We start from the raw sequence: 22,520 nt of genomic DNA on the forward strand, positions 1-22,520 counted from the left end.
CCTGCTGATAAAGCTCACACAGTGACAACACTAACCTGGGCCGTGGTGTTAACCTGACTTGCAGCCTCCCAGGTGTCCCTGGCCCTCTAGCCATCTGGGGGCACTCTTCTTGTCAACAAGGCTCTGCCTCCTCCCACCCTCCCTATTATAGCCATAGGTTCTCAAAAGACCTGCATTTCATTTAGATATGGGAGAGAGGGTGTTCTTCAAATGGAAAATGTGTATTATGAAAACACTGTGCAGGAATTTCAAAAATCTTTTGCACCAAACTAAAGCCATACTTGAACTCCATTTTCCATAGGCTTTCTGATGTCCCTTTATACTTAAGTCTCCGCTTGTGTTAAATTCTTAATCTCTATTTGCATCTTGCCTCCTGTAGCTGTTTTCTTTTTCCAGTCTTCATTGACCCAAATATAAAACACATCTCCTTTTCTCTATTATAATTAATTTAATTTAATTGACATTATTTCCTTTTATCTCACATACAAATAACTGGGCTGGTATATTATTAATCTGAATGCAAGATTTTATTCTAGTGGCCACCTATACTTTTGCTATTTTATTTTCCCATGCTTTTTTTGTAAAGTGGCTTCTCATAGTCTTCTCCAATTTAAATTTAATCATTGAATATTGTTGCAAGCATGTGACTCAATTATGTGCTCTAGTCTGCCCTTCTGTGAATATGAACATTGAAATCCATGTTTTTAATCATGTAATATCATGTTTTTACCTTTATATCACAATTAAGGTATTATATTAATATTTATAATAATGTACATAGGTGGATTAACTATATATGAATTTAATTTGGAGATGGTAAAGGGCAATAGCTAAATATATGATCTAAAAAGAGGGCTTTGTGTCTGGTAGTGTTCAGAACCAGTGTTCTGGGCATCGTATGGCTGAATTGCAGAAACAGCTTTCCATTCCTACGGTTCTATTTCTGCTGGCTCAACTGCCCTTGTTAGGGCAGGAGGGGTCGAATGTTAACCCCACCTTGTGAGAATTAGGGCCCTCCCTTTGTGAGTGCTGAACATTTACCTGCATGCCAGCTGCATCTCTTTCTCTATGCTAGATGCCAGCAGTGCCCCAGACACTGTCCAGATGACCATTCAGTGCCTCTCTAGTCCTCAAAGATGGCGGAAGGAAAGCCGCTCCACTCTAAGCACACTGCAGCCTTTCTGTACTTGGAAGTTGTTTATCAGCCTCCCAAGTGAGTCTGGTCCTCTAGTCACGTGAGACCACCTGCCTTTAATATTAAATAGCAAACAACTGACTCTAGCTCTCATCTCACACAGGGTGAGGAATCCCCATCCCTCCCTCTACATATTTTCATGGATTCTCAGAAAACCTATGTTTGATCTTGCATTTTACTCATACAATACCCAAAACACTGGCTGTCAAACTGGTGGACCCAGTACCCTCCTTTTATAATCTATACTCAGTTATTGCCCCCCGTTCACCATCTGTTCTCATCTGTTCTATTGCTAATAGCATCTCGATCCCCCAATCCTGGCCTGTTTTAGTTCCAGAACAACAGGGCTAAGTTTAGGCTCATAGCAACCTATCTGGTGAGAGCCTAGCCATGAGATCCCAACTCCTGGACTGAGGGCCTCACTGCCACCCACCCACAGAGTACATCTGCTGGAGACTGACCATAAATATTTACCTTTCATTAAATATGTCATCACTGCCATTCACCCAGAGTCTCACAGCGCCCGCACAGAAACCAGGGCCTGGAGTTGGGTGACACCGAAACAGTGGACCTGTGATTCCTTCTAACTTCTGGAAAACAGTGCTATTCAGTGTGCCCTGTACAGAACCCAGGATACAACTCTGTCTATGCTGAGACCCATCTTGGTCTGGGTTTTGCTGAATAGAATGGAAAAAAAAATGAGCATTTTCTTTCTTTTTTTTCTTTTCCTTTTCTTTTCTTTCTTCTTTTTTTTTTTCCTTGAGAGGTTTTCACTATAGGGCATACACACTTGCTGGAGAGACAGAGAGACAGAGAGACAGAAAGTGAGAAATCACCCCCCTCCCAAGGGGTTGGTCACATCACAATCCCTCCTCCCCCATTCTCCTCTCAAGATTTTAGGCATGCATGCACATGTGCCTGGTGTGAGTTTCAAGCCACTGAGTCCGGGACTCAAACCGTGGTTGGCCATGTGGGAGTCCAGTGATGTAACCATTATACCATCTGCAGGTCCTACTAAGCACTTTTTTTTTGGAGAGGTTTTTTTTTTTTCTTTTTGCTATAGGGCACGTGTGCTCGCCAGACAGACAGAGAGAGACAGAGAGATAGAAAGCAAGAAATCCCCCCCCAGGGGGGATGGCAAAGCCGCAATCCCTTCTCCCCCAGTCTCCTCTCGGGATCTTGGCCATGCACGCACATGCACCCAGTGTGAGTTTAAGTCACCGGGTCTGGGACTCAAACCTCAGTCGACTACGTGGGAGTCCAGCAACATAACCATTACGCTAACTGCTGGTTCCCATGAGCACTTTTCTGAAGTAAAAATTTTCTCCTCTGAGTTTCCAAGGATCTGATAGTAAAATAGGCAGATGCAGAAAGACATGACAATGATACAGAAGAGTACTGCCCAGTAAGACTTCAGTGATGTTCATATAGAACGTAGTACCCGTGAGCTGTGTGTGGCTGCTGAGGCTTGAAAAGTGCCTAGTGGGACTGAGGAGCCAAACTTTAAATGATATTTAATATTAATTATTGAATAGTTTAAATTTAAGTAGCAATGTATGGCTAATGGCCACTGTATTGAACAAGCAGATATAGAGTATGAGATCAAAGCATTAATTGAGGGCCTGTAAAATATCACCTTGTGCTGGATGTATATGTGAGGGGATTTCAAAAAGTATGTGGGGGACCAGCAGATGGCATAAGGGTTATATCACTAGACTCCCACAAGGCCGACTGTGGTTCCAGTCCCAGACCTGGTGGCCATCCCCCCTGGGGGGTGAGTTCTTACTTTCTGTCTCATGTAAGTGTCGCATGCATTCTGTCACTTGATCTCCAGTACCTACCACATTTTGTGGTAGGTGCTACAAGCTTTGCAGATGAGGAAACTGAGGCTGAGAAAGGATAAGAAATTTGATCAAGGTCACATAACTGGGATGGGCAGACTTAAGTTTTAAACTGAGATCTTAGTACTTTGTCTATAGTGTCCTAATTCAGTAGAATTAAAAATATTTTCATACTCTTGTTTATAGTAACTCAATAGGCAAATAACTGGGAAAAAAAAGAAAATAAAATTGAGATTTTTATATACATTGTTGTTAATAACGCTTTGAATATCTTAATTTTTATATACTAAATAGCACTTCACCACAAGATTTCGCTTACTTAAGTTTTGTTTCTTCCATGATAGACAGTGAGACAGAGAAAGGGAGAGAGACAGCACCTCCAACAGAGTCTAAATACCACGGTCCATCACCAGGCCTGGTCAGCTCCAAATCACAGGCATGCATGTTTATGCCTGGAGTACTCAGAGGTCTCTAGATGTGGACCCAGAACTTTCCCATGCGGGTCAGTCATGTAGAATGCCATGTTTCACTGCCGTGCCACTGTCTGGACCTTAGGTTCTACATGTTAGTAGCAGAGTATAGTTTGAGTCATCAGTCTCTAGTTCCTGGCTCAACCACTTCCATGCACCATAGATCCTAATCCTAAAAAGATTCTGCTATAGCCTCTACCTAACAAGAGCAGAACTGCTATCAGTTTAGTTGGTGTTTATTTTTTAAAAAAGACGGTGTTTATAGCCTTATTCACACTGAATCAAAGAAATATGGAGTGTCTTCTGGTGAGCTATTTGTTCAACGGGCATGTATTGTGTGCCAGGCCTTGTGTCAGGTACCATCTACACACTTGACACCCCAGTGCTCAGTGGCTCCTCAGTACCTTCTGGGAACTTCAAAGTTGGTATTTAGGATTCTTCGGTATGTAGTCCTGACTTGCAATTAAGGGCTTCCACGTAGGTTCCTGCATGCACAGTCCTGGCTGATTTTACATTGTGGCTGACTGGATGAGTGTCCCTCATTGCTTCATAGGCATCCCTTTCCAAGGCATGCAGGGAGCACTTCTCCATCAAGGATGTATGTGTACAAAGCTCCCTCATGCACAGAATTCTTCTGTGATACCTGCTGGCTCCAGCTGTGGCAAAGCCTCTGGGGAAATCATCTAGGAAAATTCTGCAAAGTCTCTTGAAACCATTGTAAGCAACATCAATAACTACAAACTCTTTAAATAGCTAATGGAAATAATAATTTAGAAATTGCTAGTTTGGCAAATTGATCATTTAATGAATTAATTTTACAACACTGATTTTTGGTTAATTTGTTTTTGGCCCATTGGTTTTTGTGAATTTCTTTTTTTCTTCCCTGTTTCTAACACTCTCCAATCTTCCTACCCCTTTATTTTTAGTTTCTTGCATTTTCCCAGCATGAATACAATGTATACTCGTCCAGTCAAAGTTCTTACCATACATATTATCATCAGCAGATAACTTTCCATTTTTGTGTCCCTTAAATATTTGCTTCTTTCTTTTCCCCCTTGATTTTTTTCCCTCGCCCTCCTCCATTTCCCACCTTCCTCTCACACTGCCTCTAGTATCCACAAGTCTCTCCTATCTTTCAGTTTCTGCCAGAGTGTAGACATTGAGTATATATTAACTGGGGACATACAATGCCTCTCTGGAAAAAGATAGTCCATTCAAATGGAATTTTAAAAGAGGCTGGAGTCACAGTACTAATATCAGACAAAATAGGCTTTAAGACCAAAACTGTAAGAAGAAACAAAGAAGGACATTATATAGTACTAAAAGATCTGATCCACCAAGAAGATAAAACACTTATAAATATCTATGTACCCAACTCAGGAGCACCCAAATAAGTGAAAGAGAGACTGCTATACCTAAAGGGAGAGATAGATGACAATATGCTAATCATTGGGAACCTCAGCGCCCCACTATCTCCTTTGGACAGATCATCTAGACAAAAAATAAGCAAAGAGATACAGGACCTAAATGATACCATAAATCAAATGGACTTGACGGACATCTATAGAACTTTCCGCCCAACGAATACAAAATATACATTTTTTTCACCCTCACATGGAACCTTTTCAGAGACTGATCACATTATAGGACACGAAATAAGCCTTTACAAATTCAAAAGTGTAGAAACTATATCCGGATCTTCTCCAACCATGATGGAATCAAACTTGAAATTAACTTCACAAAAAACCCTCAAAAATACAGATACATGGAAACTAAACAACCTACTCCTGAATGACTTCACAACCACTGAAGAAATTAAGACTTAAGTCAATAGATTCATTGAGACCAATGATAACAAGTACAAGAATTTCCATAACCTATGGGACACAGCAAAAGCAGTCATTAGAGGGAAGTTCATAACAATTAATGCACATAAGAAAAAGAAGGAAAGGTGGCAAATAGACATCCTAACAACACATGTTTTGGATAAACAAAAAAATGCAAAGAGAAAAGAAATAATAAAGATTTGAACAGAAATCAATTAAATAGAGGATAAAAGAACGATACATAAAATAACTGAAACTAAAAGCTGGTTCTTTGTGAAGATAAACAAAACTGACACCATTAGCTAGACTAATTAAAAAGAATGAAAGGAACCAGATAAATCAAATCAGCAATGAAACAGGCAATATTATAACAGACATAACAGAAATACAAAAGATCATTCGAGAATACTACGAGTGACTATTCGCCAACAAACAAGAACACCTGCATGAGATGGACAAACTCCCGAGCACATATAATCTATCAAAATTGAATCAGTAAGATATAGAAAGCCTGAATAGACTGATAACAAGCAATGAGACTGAATCAATAATAAATAACCTCTCAAAAAAGAAAAGCCTAGGTCCCAATGGCTTCACTTCTGAATCCTGCTATCCCTTTAAAAATCTCTCCGTTCCTCCTTAATTTAATCACTGATCTCACGTCTTCAGTGTCATCACCATTCATGGACTGTATCTAGGAAAGACTATTCCATACTAGGGAAGCCCTTCCAGGTCCAAGGAGGAAGCATTTCATTTGCTGAGCTGGCTACTTAAGATAGTGACATTGCAGCCTGATGTTGAACTAGACACACCTGAAATTATGGGCTCATTCTGACTGGTAGGAGCTTCTACCATACTGGTTTTCAAATACATTTTGAATATCCCTGCTGTATTAGTCAGGTTCTCCAGAGAAACAGAACCAATAGGATGAATAGATACAGTATTCTCAGACCCTAACCACATGAGGCAATTCCTCGTAATAAATTCTCATGAACATTTCTCTCTCTCTCTCCCCCTCTCTCTTCATACATACATACATGCATACACACATAAAATGAGAAATTGGCTTATTCGAGTATGGAGGCTAAGAAGTCCCATGACTTGCTGTTTGCAAGATGAAGATTCAGGAAAGCTGATGGTGTAATTCAGTCGGAGTCCCAAGGACTGGGAACCAGCAGAGCCGATGATGTAATCAGAGCCAGAGAAGAAGAAAAGATGAGATGAGGTATTCCTGCTCAAACAGTGAAGTAGAAAGAAAAGAAATCTCTCCTTCCTCCATGTTTTGTTTTATTCAAGCCCAGCTATGGTTTAAATATATGCTCCCCTCCCAAATTCATATTTTGGGGGGCCAGCAGATGGCATGGTGGTAAGGCACTGGACTCCCACGTGACCAACTACTGTTTGAGTGCCAGAGCTGGTGGCTTTCTTTCTGACTTTCCCTTTCTCTCTGGTCAAATTTTAAAAATAATAATAATAAAATAATTCTTTAAAAAAAGCAAAATTCATATTTTGGAACTTAAAGGTGATGGTATTAAGAGGTAGAGTCTTTGGGATGTGATTAGGTCATGAGGGTTCCAACCTCATGGGTGGGATTTTTGCTCTTATCAAAAGCCTTGAGAGGGGACCAGCAGTTGGTGTAATGACTTTGTCACTGGACTCCCATGTAGTCAACTGCGGTTCAAGTCCCAGACCCAGTGGCTTAAACTCATGCCGGGTGTGTGCCTGCATGCCCAAGATCCTGAGAAGAAAATGGAGGAGAAGGGATTGCGGTGTGGCCATCCTCCCTGGGGGTGATTTCTCGCTTTTTGTCTCTCTGTCTCTCTCTGTCTTTCTGGCGAGTGCATGCGCCCTATAACAAAAAAGCTCTCAAGAAAGAAAGAAAGAAAGAAAGAGAGAGGGAGGGAGGGAGGGAGGAAGGAAGGAAGGAAGGAAGGAAGGAAGGAAGGAAGGAAGGAAGGAAGGAAGGAAGGAAGAAAGGAAGGAAAGTCTTGAGGGGTAGCATTTATTTTTCTGTCCCTTTTACCACATGGACACAATGCTGGTCCCCTCCAGAGAATGCAGTAGCAAGGTTTCATCTTGGAATCAGAGACTGGGCCTTCACCAAGAAGCAGACCTTGATTGTGAACTTTCCAGCCTCCATAACATGAGCAATATATTTATGCTTTTCCTAAATTAATTTTGTTACAGCAGCAGGAGTGGATTAAGGCCCTCAATTGATTGCATGATATCCTTTCACACTGAGAGGACATTCTATGTTACCGAGTCCATTCATTCAAATGATAATCTTATCCAAAAATACCTTAACAGACACACTGGGAAATAATGTTTAATTTAGGCACACAGTTCCCACTCAAGTTGATACATAAAATGAACCATCCTGGCCCAACACTTGTAGTGCATTGGTGGCACAACTATGTCGCAGGCTCAGTCCATGTGGGAGATCCAGGTTAGATTCCTGCCCACCCCTAAAGCTGGACACTGCGATATGCACCTGTGGAGGCTACTTAGGAAACTGAGGAAGGAGGAGAGCAACATGGTGAGACCCTGCCTTGGAGAGGAGAAAATGAATGGTCTCACTTGGCAGTCACTCTATTGACAGCATATCCTGTTCATACAGACATTCCTAATGTTGGCAAAGGGATACGGCTTGCAGAAACATTCTACATTCTTATCCCACGTGGCTATGAGTACCTTATTTTCTCTCTTACTTCCAACTCTAATTTCTGCAGGGCTCATAGATACCCGTGTTACCAAAAGTCCTCTATTACTACAATAAAATTATTGGGTAGATATCTGCATGTCAGAATTCTGAGCAGTTGTTTCTTTTCTTGGTCCTATTAGTCCCCCTCCCCAATAAGAACCTCCTATCAGATCTATTATTTCTATAAGAAATCTTATGTTTTTCATCGTTACATTTCTAGTTATTCACCCAGTGTCGGGCATATAGAGGTTAAAACAGAAGGAGGAGGGACCAGCTGGTGGTGTAATGGTTACATCACTAGACTCCCGTGAGGTTGACTGTGGTTCAAGTCCTGGACTGAGTGGCTTAAAACTCACGCATGTATATCCAAAATCTCAAGGGGTGAATGGAGGAGAAGGGATTGTGGCATGGCTATACCCGCTGAGGGGGTGATTTTTTGCTTTCTGTTTTTCTGTCTCTCTGTCTCTCCAGCAAGCACATGCGCATTATAGAAAAACAAAAACAAACAAAAAACAAAACCCTCTCTCTAAAATAAAATAAAATAAAATAAAAATAAAAATGAAAAAAAACTGAGGTAGGATTGGCCCGGATTAAAAATTGACTAGATATATAACACTGGAGGAGTCCTCGACCTGGGTGCCTGCTTGGTCTCCAGGAAGCAGTCATACCTGCACCTGGCCTCAATGTCTAAGTTGGCACCTCCAGTTCCCTGTTGGCTGATCGACTTTGTTCTCATAACCTATTCTTGCTCCTTTCTCCCTGTCTTTAGTGAAGATTAAACCACTTCAAGAAGCTCATGTCTTGCTATGTCTTGCTCAAGTAAGCTCGATTTTCCAAGATGACTATTTGCACTAAATCATGTACTTGTTTTCTTAATTTGTTCAGAAAAAAAATGTTAAATTCTTTTTAATAGAAGTTTTGTTTTGAGAGAGATTTTTGCTAGAGGGCATGTGTGCTCACTGGAGAGACAGAGACAAAGAAATAGAAAGTGAGAAATCACCCCCCCCCCCCCGGGGGGGGGGATACCCTCCTCTTGGGATTTTGGGCATGCACACACATGCCTGGCATGAGTATAAGCCACCAGATCTGGAACTCAAACTGGTTGACTCGGGAACCAGCAGTTAGCATAATGGCTATGTCGCTGGACTCCCACGTAGTCGACCAGAGTTCGCGTCCCGGACCCGGTGGCTTGAAACTTACGCCGGGCGTGTGTGCGTGCGTGCCCAGGATCCCAAGAGGAGAATGGAGGAGAAGGAATTGCAGCGTGCCTATCCCCCCTGGGAGGTGATTTCTCGCTTTCTGTCTCTATGTCTCTCTCTCTGTCTGTCTGGTGAGCGCACGCATCCTATAGCAAAAACCTCTCCAAAAAACAAACAAACAAAAAACAAAAAACGACTGCGGTCGACTATGTGGGAGTCCAGTGATGTAACCATTATGCTACCAGCTGGTCCCTTTAATAGAATTTTTAGTCTTTTTTTTTTTTTTTTCCATGAGTGAGAAAGAAAAAAGGGAGACAGAGAGTCAGTATGATGCTGTGATCTACCCCTAGCCTCAGCCAGCCCTGGACCATGGGCATATGTGCCCATATACTCAGGAAGGTCTATAGATGTGAACTCAGAATTTTCCAATATGGATCTGCCTCAGAGAACGTTGCATTTTATTGCTATACCACCCCCATTTGACTCCCTTTTTCCAATTCTTAATATTGCTTCTAGTCTGTTTCCTCCTCTGCTAAGTCTGGATATTTTGCTGAGCCTTCTCTTGCCTTTTACTCTACAAAGTAATAGTCCCAGTTAGTGCTGAGGCTGAGGGAGCTTTGTGGGCCCATTGCCAGCCTAGCTGATTTGTTGAAGAATGCTCTCTATTGGTAAAGATCAGTTAATTTCCCAGTTCTTCTGAGATTTCAATCCCTTACTTGAATAGGGACTGAACCACATCGGCCTTTTTTCTAGAGACATAAAAGTGAACAGAAAAGAGACACATGACTTCTCTTCCTGACTCTATTTGGTTTCATAGTTGGAAACATAACCTCAGAGTTATTTTTATTTTATTTATCATGAAAAATGAGATTGAGATTAAGGTGTCAGTACTTTACATATTAAGTAAACAGGGAATCAGAATTAGAATGTTGTGTAGGGTGGCCCAGTTGCCTAGTGGTTAAGGGAGTCAGATCCCACATGACTATGGTTCAAATCTGACTCCGGTGGCTTAAAAATATACTGGGCACATGTGTGTGAGTGTCCCAAGTCCTGATGGGATATAGAAATGGAGGAGAAGGGACTGTAGCATGATCATACCTCATTTCTTCATCTTTCTGTCTCCCTGGAGCTTGCACGCACTCTAAGCAATTAAAAAAAAAAAAAAGGAGGTGGATGATTAGAATCTGGGGAATCTGGAAGTGGAGGGAGTGAAAGTTTCAGTGTTTACCTTTTTTAAATTATGAAAACCACAAAGTCAGATTAAAATCCTTGCTTCTTGTCTTTCCAGTGAAGAGCAATGAGATTATCTCAGTAGTTGCTTGCTGGTGTTCTGCAGAGAGAAACACTAGTTTAACAAGCTTAGGCAATATCCACAATTCCACAATTCCACATGAAAACAAATTTAAGGACTGCCAAACTGAGACAGGCCCCAGAGCTGTGCAGAGAGCCTTGATGAATGAATAGAACCACATTATAAGGTTCTCCAGAGAGTGGGGCAAAAAGTACCAATTGCCTTCCTGAAATATACCAGCAAGAATTCAGGCCCTAATTAAAAAGCCCAATGTTGATTTTTCTTGCTGCCTTTTTCTCTGAAAGACAAATAATAAGAAATGAATGAGGTTGAAAGCAAATGAGAACCATATTGGGAAAGCGAAGCATAGTTAAACTTTTGGCTGAGTTGGTTGCAAAGAGCTAAAGTTCTTTAATCATCTCACTGGAGATGTAGCCAAAAAAATGCAATTTGAAACACACACACACACACACACACACACACACACTTCCCCCTCCACAGCCTCCCCCTTTTCAGTGTTGATGAATCAAGATGGTGGAGACAGGATATGATGAGAACCAGTCCTGCTCTCCACCTACTTTATAAAAAGGCTTTGGCAATTGGTCATATTCGCCGCCTTGGTTTGCAAAATTCATCTATCAAGTCTTATCCTTTTAATGTGCATTGTGCATTGGCTTCAAGAAGCTGATAAGTGCTGGAGTTGGTGATGGATTGGAAGTGTACTAAGATGGCTACCTACTTAAGATGCAGATTCTTCTAACAGATGAATGGATCTGGGCCTACTATTGGGTTGTCAGAAAAGTCATGATGCATTTTTGCATAGAAAAACAGAAGAATACATCATGACTTTTCCGATGACCCAATACATCTGAAGATGGGGGTGGGACAGAAAATGACAACTTTATTTGAATTAAGATAAGTTTTCACTAGTTAACAAATCAGTGACTCACAGAGAGGCTTTTCTTGTGTCAAGGACAGTCAGAACAACTTTGCAGAGACAGAACTGATGGTTGAATGTAGTGGTGTGATTTCAGGATAGGTCGGGGTATACTACTTCACAGTGCTTCAGAGGTTAAAGGCTAAAAAATTTCTATTGTCCTTGTTAACAGAGATTTAGAAGATACTATCTGGCTTTATAGAAATGAGATGGATAAGATGTGGACTTTTCTAATGAAACCTAAGTGAAATTGATATTAAATAAATATGGTATGTTGTAGGAATATTTTTACCTTACTCATGATTTTTCCTCTTATTATAGGGAGCTCATTTAGGGTAACTCTGGGACTCTTGCTCTCCATTACTCAACCTTCCCTCAGGGATGATGGAGCATCTTGACTAATAGTCTAGGTAGGTTCAACTTATCTTCATCCTTCCTCCTCTTGAGAATGAGTTTCTCACACAGAGAAAGTATTTCATTTTGCTCTGCTAGGCAAGGGTTCTTTTTCCCCACTGGGGTCCAGTGTTACAAGGGCCACTTGGCTAATCAATGACCACATCTTCCAACCTGACTTCTATCTTTTTTTTTTTTAAATTTATTTTATTTTATTTTATTTTTTTACATTTTTTTCTTTATTTACATCATTCACTGTACATCATTATAGCATACAAAATGAGATTTTTCCATTGAGAATACACTGTATTTTGGCTCAATCAAGCACATCAACATATGTGTTACTGTCAACAAATCATTTTCCATTTCTTGTTTTCTGTATATTTTGCCTTTTTTCCCATCCTTGATTCCCTATCTCACCCTCTGCCATCTCCCACCCTCCTCCCACACTGTGTCTGGTATCTATTGTTGCTTTCTATGCCTCCCCCATTTTATTGTTTCACTAAATATCTTAATAAATCTAAATATTTTCAATAGCAAGCACAGCTGATATGTACATATCCATGAACACAAGACTGACTTTAGGCATAAACCTCAGTGAATAGAATGAACATACTGTAAAGTAGCACCTAACTAGGGCTATATAGCTTAACTGCAGTCATCAAATAGGTATTTCTAATGCCTTTTTTTTTCTTCTGAAATTTTTTTTTATTAATTTACATTCATTCCCTGAGCATCATCACAACATTCTAAATGTGGTTTCCCATCTAGAATATACTATATAGTGGCTTAATAATGCATGTTATCATCCATAATATTCCATTTCTACTTTCATATATATGTTTTTTACCCCATGTCTAGCCCTCTGCCCTATTCCACTCTCTTATTACACTATCTCTGCTGTCTACAGTTGTCTTCAATTCCTTTTCCCCCAACATTTCGTTGATCACACAATATCATAAGTAATCTAACTACTTTCAATAGCAAGATCAGCCGATGGTTTCAAGAAAAGCAGTTTTGAACTGGTAAGGATATTTCTTTGAAACTTAAAGCCTAGAAACAGGTTAGTATTCTGTTCAAATAGTCGGAACATGAATCTATTGATAGCTGAAGACAGGACAAAAGTCCTTAAAACCAGACAACAAAGCTTAGAAGAAAAGCAGCAATATTTTAGTCAAGTCGTAGAATACTGTTTCATCAGTTCAGTCTCATGTACTTAATCTTTCTTCTGTATCTGTTGAGGTTCGATGTTCCAGATTGAAATCTGGGATGTAATACTCAACTCCAGCTTTTGGCCCTACAATTAAGTTGCCCATTTTCTTAGTTTCTGAACTCTTATTTCTGTGTGTCTGCATTTAATTTTACTGACATAGCACTCCCTTAAGAACTTCTTGGAGATCCGGTCTGGTGCTGGTAAATTCTTTCAGGTTTTGTTTATCTGGGAAAGTTCGTGTCTTTTCTTCCCAAATGAACGATAACCTTGCTGGGTACAGAATTCTCGGTTGAAATTGCTTTTCCCTTAATACTTTGAATACATTTTCCCATTCTCTCCTCGCTCTCATTGTTTCCGATGAGAGGTCTGCCGTTAGTCTGATGGGATACCCTTTGTAGGTAACTTGCCTTTTTTCTCTTGCCAATCTTAGTATCTTGTCTTTGTCTGTGGTTTTGGTCAATCTGGCTATAATGTGTCTTGGAGAAGATCTTCTTGTGTTGATTCTATTTGGGGTCCTCTGTATTTCTTGGGACTGAATCTTCGAGTGCCTCTCCAGGTTTGGAAAATTTTCTTGTAGGATTTCATGGAATAGATTATCAATGCCCTTATGAGTCTCTTCACCTTCTGGGATGCCTATTATCCGGATGTTTGGACGTTTAATTGTATCTAGTACTTCTCGCATATTATTCTCAAATTTTTGGGCCATTTTCTCAGTCTTCGCGGTGGATTTTTCTAGGCCAACCATTTTCTCTTCTACATTAGAGATTCTATTTTCTGTATGATCTAGTCTGCTTTTAATACTTTCAAGGGAGATTTTCCAACCTGACTTCTATCAAAAACAAAGGATGCTTTTGTTCTGCATTTGCCAGTTCTTTGCTTTATTTGTCAGTATGTGCAGAACATAGGTAAAGATAGGAGCTATTTATTGGGCTTCAATTAGAAACCCTACATGCTTTAAGTGTCAAGAAAACTGAATGGATATCTTGAAAACCTTAATTCTGATCCTGACTCTATCTTTCCTTAGGTGTTTGAACTTAGAGAAGGTTTATACACTCTCTATGCTTTGGTTTTCTTCCATGTGAAATTAGTTAATAAAATCATTGCTCTATGAGTACATGTGTAATAGCATGCCATGCCAAGGCATATACTTACACAATACAGTGTATTGTCAGAGACTTTCTTCTAGCCAGAGAAGCTTTCAAGATCCAGCAAAGGCACATCTTAAGGAATACCTGTTAGTTACATAAGTGTTATTTGATCAGATTATCATCTTCTGGGAGAAAGATATAAATGAACTTTCAGATATCTGATCCTTACCTATATCCGCAGGAAGGGAAGCTTTAGCAAGGGGATATGAAACTTTTGCAAAAGGATCTCAGGGGCCTTCTGGGAAAAACAGGAGCTGAGATCTCAACCCTGTATCTAAAGGATCAAAATTTTAGTGATCCTCTCTAAGTAGACCTGGTTAGCCCGTAACCAAGGCCAGGGATAGAGAAGATCTTCAAAGTTTCTTAAAGTGAAATGATCTTGAGAAAAAGGAGAATCTAAGTTGATGGCCCGAGCTCAGTGCAGAGCTGATAGTTCCTGGGCCAGTGAACAATGACCACAATAATACTGTAGAGCAAACAACCATAAAATGTCAGTGACAAAACTCATAAGCACTACTTAGCCTTGGAGTCTTTATATTGATTAAACTGATTCAGGGTTGGCTGATCTGTGCTGTGCTCAGCTGTATAGCTCATTCCAGCGTGTGTGGGTCTGCTGGCACTCAGCTATCCAGGCTGGCGTTGGTTGGGATGCTCAATCAACTCTGTTCAATAAGTTAAGAGGAAAGAGGCTTCTTCAGGCCCAGTTGCAGAACTGACACACTGTTACTTCCTCTTTTTTCTATTAGCTAAGGCAAGTCACATGACCAAATCCACAGGTAGATGACTGGAAGATATACTCTGCCCCTTCAGTGAGGACATTCTAAAGTCATGTGGCAAAAAGCAGGATATAAGGAGGGGTAGAAAACTGGGACAAATGATGCAATTTGCCAGAGTGAGGGAGGCTAGGCTTGGGCACACATCTTTAGGTCATGGTGGGTGCTCCTCCACACATAAGCACCTAAATACCAATGTTTGTGCTCTAGAGAATAATGACTAAGCAAGGAAATGTGAATCCAGAAGAGTTGTAATCTTCGCATGGAGGACTATAGACCTAGGCAAGGCCATCTTAATATCAGAAGTCAAGAATAGTTATCAACTCATGGCAGGGTCCATAGAAATTGTAGTGGATACTCATTTATCTCTTGGAAGATAATTATAAACCTCCTTGCAACTGTGTAAGCTCCTGAAATTCTTTTTTTTTTTTTTTTTTGTGAGAGGTTTTTACTATAGGGCATGTGTGCTCGCCAGACAGACAGAGACAGAGAGACAGAAAGCGAGAAATCACCCCCTGGTGGGATGACCACACGGCGATCCCTTCTCCAATTTCCTCTCAGGATCTTGGGCACACATGCACACGTGCCCAGCGTGAGTTTAAGCCACTGGGTCCGGGACTTGAACCGCAGTCAGCTACACGGGAGTTCAGCGACATAGCCATTACGCTAACTGCTGGTCCCAAGCTCCTGGAATTCTTGCACAATTCAAGGATATTGTTGAGATCTGGGGGATAAAGATAAAAAAAAAAGAGATTCTAGAATCCCTAATAATATAATGTGCATGAGCTAGGGGTTAATTGGAAAATTAATAGTTATATCTGAACTCTGAGTTGGTGACTCAGGTAATTTCAGTACATGAAAGCCACTCACAAAAAAGGGCACTTTATCTATTTTTGCTACTCTCCTCTTCACTCTCTTCTGTATTTCTCTAATTTTACAAAATTCGTAGCTATTGTGGAAAAGGTTATGGGTCTTGTTTGAAAAATGGCCAATATTTTGAATGAGAGGGATTAAAAGTACCACCATTCTGTTTCTTCTTCCTCATTAAAAAAAAAATCGGGAACCAGCAGTTAGCGTAATGGCTATGTTGCTGGACTCCCACGTAGTCGACCACGGTTCGCATCCTGGACCCGGTGGCTTAAAACTCACACCAGGCGCGTGTGCATGCGTGCCCAGGATCCCGAGAGGAGAATGGAGGAGAAGGGATTGCGGCGTGACCATCCCCCCTGGGGGATGATTTCTCGCTTTCTGTCTCTATGTCTCTCGCTGTCTGTCTGGCGAGTGCATGCGCCCTATAGCAAAAATCTCTCCAAAAAAAAAAAAAAAATCCATTTAGAATAATCCAGTCTTCTCCACATCCAAAGATTAGGCATGAGGTGAAAATCTAAACTCCAAGGCTTTATTAAATCAAGGAATGTTTTTCTATTTCCTGCCCCTTGTTCAGATGGGGAATCTCTTTTTCCTATAAGGCCATGGAGCATCTGATAGGAAACCAGTGATTCTGGGTGGCTGTGTGTTTAAGTGGCTGGAGGACAGGAGATTTGAAGAGCATATTCTTTTACCAATACTGCCCTCCTTCCCCTCAGTATGAGGGGTCTGCCAGCAAACCTGTTCTATGTCCCTATCCTGTCCAAAGTCTAAAATCACATGGATAATGAGTAAACATTTTTAATGAGCAAAGAAATAATTCTATATCTTTCAGAACAAGTTTAATAAAATTTGCTCACCATCTCCCAGCCTACACTGCCTGCTCATTCCTATTAAAATAAACCACAGTTTTGTTACCCAGTTGAAATCTAGTTCTCAAGGGTCAGAGTTTTATGGACACCTGAAAAGAGGAGATGGAAAAGGAATTCAGTGGTTTTTGAATATTAGTGTGCTTTTTTGGTAGGGAGGATATAGGGATAGAAAACATGTTGTAAAGGCCATGAGTGTTAGGGCTAGACTGGTAGCCTATTGGTTAAAAAAGCCAGATCCCACATGACTAACTGTTGTTCAAATTCCAGCCTAGGAGGCCTGAAAAAACACATCAGACACATATATTTTTCAAATCCCAACAGAGTGGAGAAATGGAGGAGAAGGGATCATGGTGTTAACATGTTCCATTGTGGAGTGCATTCTTTCTGACTCTCTGTTTTTTTCTGGCTCCATTATGGGGTTCTTTCTTTGCCTCTCTGTTTTTTAGCAATTGAAAAAGAAAAGAAAACATGAACACTAATTTTATTACTTCAATTATATTTATTGTTACATAGATAACAAATAGTCACATGGTTTAAAAGTCAAAGATACAAATGGTATATGGAATGAATTCTTCTGTCCAATCCCAATAAGGTATGTATTAAAGTCATATAGATACAAATACAAACCCAAGGTTTTCTAATAATTAGCAAGATGACACTGGGTGGGTAATGTAATCTCTCTGGTCTTGTATAGTGTGGATAGTAATACACACACACACATATATACATATATGTAATTATTTTATTTAACTTTATTAATTTATTTCTTTTTAATTTGACTAGAGAGGAACAGAGTGAGAGAGAGAGAGGGAAAGTGAGAAAGCAAGCTGCTAGGTCCGGGACTCGAACCGTGGTTGGCCATGTGGGAGTCCAGCGCTTTTAACCAATACACCACCTGCTAGCCCCAGTAATATATATGTATCTTAAAGTTAGTATGATTAAGTTAGATAATATGTACAAAGTACTCAGTATAAAGCTGGCACTTGAAAAACAATAGCTAATATAACAACTATTCATACCAGAAAACACAGATACAGGGGGACAGAAAAATTTATTTTTCCTAGGTCTGGCCTTACTTTCCATCTTGGCTTCTCATTTGAATTGATACATAAAAATTAATGAAATTGCTTTTGTATAAGCCAGCCATTATGGGAAACTATTAGAACCATCATTATAACCAAATCTCACTTTTCTCTTTGTCCTCCATTGGTCTTTGTTCCCATTGGGAGAGCACTGTTCATGTCCAGCTGCTCTCATGCTCAGTAGTATTGTGTTGATTGGTGAGAGAAGAGGTGGACTGGACACCTCCTTCTCAGCCTCTTTGCTTTGGTGCCCTGATGATCTTCTGTTTCAGAGATCTGTCACCTGGTATCCATTCAATACACTAGCAGTCCTCTGAGACAGAGCTGTGTCCTCCCAGAACTTCTACAGTTGCATTCCTTTGCTTTATCCTTCTGACATGGTATTCCCTTGTGCTGGTCCTAAGGTCCCATGGGCTCATACTCTCTTAGATAACTTTTACATCTCTTCAGAAAACTTGGGTATTTTCAGGTGGCCATTTCTACTTCATCAGGGATATAGAAAACTCAGGGTAGCTTTTGGCTCCCTTATGTCATGTCACAATTTCTGCCCCACAGTTGATATATAACAAGGAGTCAGGTTTGCATCTTTCAGGATTTATGCAGGAAGAAATATACCAATCCTCTGCATTCTCAGATCCTCCTATTTAAGGAGCTTCTTTGTATACTTTTGCCAGACATGCCCACATCTGTGACTTGACCATGGGAGTTGGGTGGAAACTGGAAGGATGCACAACTTCTACATTGGATTTGACTTTCTTATTTCTTCTTCAATTCCCTTCTTTGTACACTGCTTAGAGGACTTCATCAGTGGGCTTTGAACTGGGGAAGGACACAGGTGGGGTAAAGGCAGGACAAATGGGTGTTGCCTGCTCACAGCTTCATTTATATGTTTTTGTCTTATTTCCTGAGACTGCTTTCTGAATGCAAGGAGTTTGGTATCCCTACTCCCTGTTTCTTCAGTATTTGGATTATGGGCAACTATTCAGGGCACACATGAATGATGTGTGCAAGGACATGAGTGGGGAACATGTCTCTCTGAACGCTAAATGTCATTCCATCCTCAGTTTGCTATCGCAGCCCCATGTGTCTGGTTGGTCTTTGTTTCAGAAAGGAGTTGGAGCTGGATTGCTGTCTAGTAGTCCTCAAGAGGAGAAACTTTGTTCTAAAAAAGTACGTGTGTGGCCAGCCTTGCAGTATAGTGATTAAGTTCTGTGCATTAGAAAGCAGATCCCACATGACTCAAATCCCAGCCCTTGCAGCTTGAAAAACGCACTGAGTACATGCATGCATGTGCCCAAAATCCTGTCAGGAAAGAGAGATGGAAAAAAAAAAAAAAAGGATTTGTGGCACAACCATGCCCATGGCGATGGGGTGCCTTCTGCCTCTCACAAGTACGTGCACCCCCTGGCAATTATTGGGTTGTCAGAAAAGCCATGATGTATTTTTCTATGCAAAAATGCATTATGACTTTTCTGACAACTCAGGAAGGAACTAACTAGCTAAGCACCTGTGGATTAAGGAGAAGAACATTGGCTTTGATGTGAGATCACCTAGTGGAGTCTGAAAACCTTTTCATTGCAAAGTGCACTGGAATACCTAATCCCTAAGTCAAAGTTTTGTTATTTCAAATTAGAGATAAGACCCAACCTTTATCTCAAGGCTGTTACAAAATTGAGTCAAGTAGTGTTTGTGAAAGCGGTTAAGTATTAAAACCTTGTAAAGGCCATTACTTAAGTACAGTTTTTCCAAATCTCTCATAGAATTAAATGATCATATTGTTGAAGATAATGAAAATAGAGTGGGAAGAGAAAAGTTAGCCACCTCCCCAGACATTCCAGTGATTACTCAGATGATGATAGTTACTAAAATAAATGCTCACAGTGATACCAATATAAATAGGCAATTTATAGGAGAAAAATCCTATGAATTTCTGGTATTTAAAGCTATACTGATCTGGATTCTAATAATAATATCAAACCTTGAGGTAGTCCATTTTAGGGACCTGGTACTGTTCTGAACACTTGATAAGTATAAATCATTCAACTCCTGGCTAAGCAATACAACCCTAAATAAATGTATCTTTCATCTTATATTTGGCAAAACAATTTTTTACACCTGCTGTGAACTGGACTATGTCCCCCCAGACTCATATGTTGAGTCTAACCCCCAGTGTGATGGTATTTAGAGATGAGTCTTTGGGATATAATTAGATTTAGATGAGGTCATGAGGGTAGGGCCCTCATGCTGATTAGTGCCCTTACAAGAAGAGACACCAGAGAGTGTGTGCCTTCTCTCCTTGCCATGTGAGAACGCAGCAAGAAGGTGGTCAGCTATAAGACAGGAAGAGAGCCCACACTGGGAACCAACCATGCTGGCACTTTGATCTTAGACTACCAGCCTCCAGACTGTGAGAAAATAAATTTGCGTTGTTTAAGCCATCTAGTTTGAGATTATGGCAGCCCCAGGTGACTAATGAAATGTCCTTATAAATTCTCTATTTCCCTATAGTTGTCTGTCTCCCTTTGCCCTGGGAAAAATCTGTTTATAGAGCTTTTTGTCTCTTACATTAAAAAGGCAAGCAAACACCTATCAACATCTGTAAACTTTTTCATTCTGTCCACCATGGAACTAAAACCTATCACCTGCTTAGCACACCTTTATCCTTTTCGAAATCCACTTTCAGTCAATACAGTTATTTCTAAAAAAGAATTTGAGTGGAGCTGGCAGACGGCATGGTGGTTAAGGCTGCTGAACTCCCACATGGCCAACTGTGGTTCGAATTCTGTACCTGGTGGTTTGCTTTCTCTCTTTCTCTCTCACTCTGTCCCTCTCTGGTCAAATATAAACAAACAAACAAATGAACAAATAAAGTTAAATAAAAACAATTTAAAAAAGAATCTAAGCAAGCGTCTGCCAGTTTTCAAATATACATGTGGTAAACAGGTATTTTTTTCTCCACTTAAAACTTTTTTTAAAATAATTATTTATTTAGTTTTATTTCTTCATCCATTTATTTTAATTTGACCAGAGAGATTCAGAGAGAGAGAGATGGGAAGTGAGAAAGCAAGCCACCAGGTCCAGGACTTGAATCGCGGTTGGCCATGTGGGAGTGTCCCGCACCTTAACCACGCACCCGCTGGTCCCTCCACTTGAAACATTTTTATTTTGCTGTAGGGTGTGTGTGATTGCCAGAGAGAGACAGAGAAAGAGATAGAAAGAGAGATAAAGTGAGAATCCATCCCCACTCCCCATGGGGAATGGTCATACCTTCACTCCAGCGCTCCCTCCTTTTAGTATTTTGGGCGCACATGCACACATATTGGTGTGTTTTTCAAGCTGCTGGGGCCAGGACTCAAACCACACAGTGGGCCATGTGGGTGGGGTCCAGCTGCCTTAACCACTGCTCCACTGGCTGGTCCCCTTTTACCTCCATTTTAAAAAGAGAAACTCAACTAAGTCATCTCAGTCACTTTATTATATTATAAATTCCTTGAAAATGAAAACAGTATCATTTTTGTTCTTGAGTGATATACAAATAATGAGTGTAGCTGCCTTGTACCTATTTGATAATCAAATTAGTATGCATTTGTTAAGTTGTTCTTAATTTTAAGAAAGGTGGTATAGGGACCAAAGATCAATTTTAGATTTTTTAAAAAAGAATTTGTTATCTCTACCTTTCCCCGATTTTCTAAGAATCCATCTTCCCAGGTGACTAAGGAATCCTTACTTAGGAGGCATAACAACAATGGCTTCCTAATTTTGCTGAGGAACCTTAATTTTAAGGAAGGTTGGATAGGGACCCAAGATCAATTTTAGATTTAAAAAGAAGGAGGAATTTGTCATCTCTCTTTCCCCGATTTTCTAAGATGCCATCTTCCCAGGTGACTGAGGAATCCTTACTTAGGAGGCATAACAACGATGGTTTCCTATTTTTGCTGAGGAACCTGCACAATAATATAGATTGTTAACCCTGGTTCTGAGGATGTTGGGTCTATGAAGACTTTTTTTTTTTTTTTTTTTGGGGGGGTGGAGAGAGATTTTGCTATTGGGCACATGCATTCTCTAGAGAAAGACAGACAGAAAGCAAGAAGAAGGGATTGTGGCCACACCACAATCCCTTCTTCTCCATTCTCCTCTTGGGATTTTGGGCATGCATACATATGTGCCCAGTGTGAGTTTTAGACTACTGGGTCTGGGACTCAAACTATGACTGATTACTTGGGAGTCCAGGGGTGGAACCATTATGCCATCTGCTGGTCCCTAAGAAGACCACTTTTAATGTTTACCTCTAAAAAATGTATTATGGATCAACAAGGGACTGATAACCAGAATACACAGGGAACTCAAGCAGCTTACCTGGAAGAAAATGATTAACCCAATTAAAAGATGGGAAAATTAGCTGAATAAACAACTCTCTAAGGAAGACATATGGACAGCCAAAAATCATATGAAAAAAATGCTCAACATCCCTCATCATAAGGGAGATACAGACCAAAACTACAATGAGATACCGCCTAACTCTAGTCAGAATGGTAAGGATCAAAAACAAAACAAAACAAAACAAAACAAAATGGTAAGTGCTGGCGGGGATGTAGTGAAAGGGGAACTCTCCTACACTGCTGGTGGGAATGTAAATTGATCCAACCACTGTGGAGAACAATAAGGAGGTTCCTCAAAGAGCTTCAAATAGAACTACAATGTGATCCAGCAGT

The 22,520-nt window shown here is 40.4% G+C and overlaps 1 long non-coding RNA gene across 3 annotated transcripts in view; it reads left to right on the forward strand.

The window, feature by feature from the left end:
* The window catches only part of LOC102472982 (uncharacterized), a 52,345-nt gene that overhangs the window by 4,151 nt on the left and 25,674 nt on the right, over nt 1-22,520 (forward strand). For 2 of the 3 annotated variants that reach the window (XR_001369594.2, XR_003547501.1), the window contains exon 3: nt 11,782-11,870. The exons of the other annotated variant lie outside the window; for it this stretch is intronic. This is a non-coding gene — a long non-coding RNA (uncharacterized LOC102472982). The remainder of the gene's footprint in view (nt 1-11,781; nt 11,871-22,520) is intronic. 3 annotated transcript variants of the gene reach the window in all.

Source organism: Tupaia chinensis, unplaced genomic scaffold, assembly GCF_000334495.1.
Source record: "Tupaia chinensis unplaced genomic scaffold, TupChi_1.0 Scaffold144247_1, whole genome shotgun sequence".
In the NCBI taxonomy this organism is placed as follows: domain Eukaryota; kingdom Metazoa; phylum Chordata; class Mammalia; order Scandentia; family Tupaiidae; genus Tupaia; species Tupaia belangeri.